Here is an 841-nt window from a genome sequence, read left to right on the forward strand (position 1 = left end):
CCTCTATACGGTTATTCTATATTATATATTTTTTCCTATATTTTAATATATGTATATTTTCTAGATTTTAATTATTTGTGTCACGTTATCGCTGTTATTGCCCTTTATTCATCTCATTATCGCCTTTTGACTTTGATTTTATTTTTGTTGTCTGTACATTCCTGATATTTATTTTTTAGGTATCTTGATATTCTCTGATATTCTTTAATTCAATTTATTCATGACGTCTCTCTCTTGTAATAGTGTGGCTCTTCATGACGGTGTGCTGTTTCTGTAAAATTCAATATTCATGTCGTCGGGATGGGTTATTGCTGTTATTCTGTAGTATATTATCGCAATTATCTTACCTTATTTCCTTACCTTTCTCCTTTTCTTTTCTTCCTTTTTAGTTGTAATTCAGCTCTCTTAATTGATAATCTGTTCCTTTAACGAGACCTTACATGCTGGTTTTGACACTCTGTGGCTTTGACATATTAGGGTTATGTTTCTGTAAATAATTGTCAGCCGTCATCGCATCTCTTAATTGACTTTTCTATGGTTCTACTTTACCTTACTCATACTGGCTGGTATTTTGTTTTCTCGCTCTTCATGGATTGATTGTCTCATTCATTCATTCATCATTTATTCATTATTGTTTTTTGAATTGTCTTCTTTAATTGTTTATTTACTTTCCTTCTATTGATGAAACTTTGTGAAATTTGTGAAACTTGTAGTTGCAATTCTAATTACTTGCAATGCTCTGTGTCTTTTGGTACGGTGTGAGGTTTTTGCGGTTTCAATGATTGTTGCAATGCAGTTGTTTGGCTATGCTTTATTATAGGTGCGCCTCGTGTGACTCGCA

The 841-nt window shown here is 32.3% G+C and overlaps 1 long non-coding RNA gene across 1 annotated transcript; it reads right to left on the reverse strand.

Annotated features, from left to right (window-relative positions):
- Nucleotides 1-13: 13 nt before the first annotated feature.
- LOC123989068 lies at nt 14-626 on the reverse strand. Its single transcript, XR_006830425.1, has 3 exons — nt 550-626; nt 348-487; nt 14-271 (listed from the first exon to the last, which is right to left on the reverse strand). It is a non-coding gene; the product is annotated as an uncharacterized LOC123989068 (long non-coding RNA).
- Between the last annotated feature and the right edge of the window lie 215 nt (nt 627-841).

The sequence above is a fragment of the Osmia bicornis genome, unplaced genomic scaffold (genome assembly GCF_907164935.1).
Source record: "Osmia bicornis bicornis unplaced genomic scaffold, iOsmBic2.1, whole genome shotgun sequence".
Classification (NCBI taxonomy): Eukaryota; Metazoa; Arthropoda; class Insecta; order Hymenoptera; family Megachilidae; genus Osmia; species Osmia bicornis.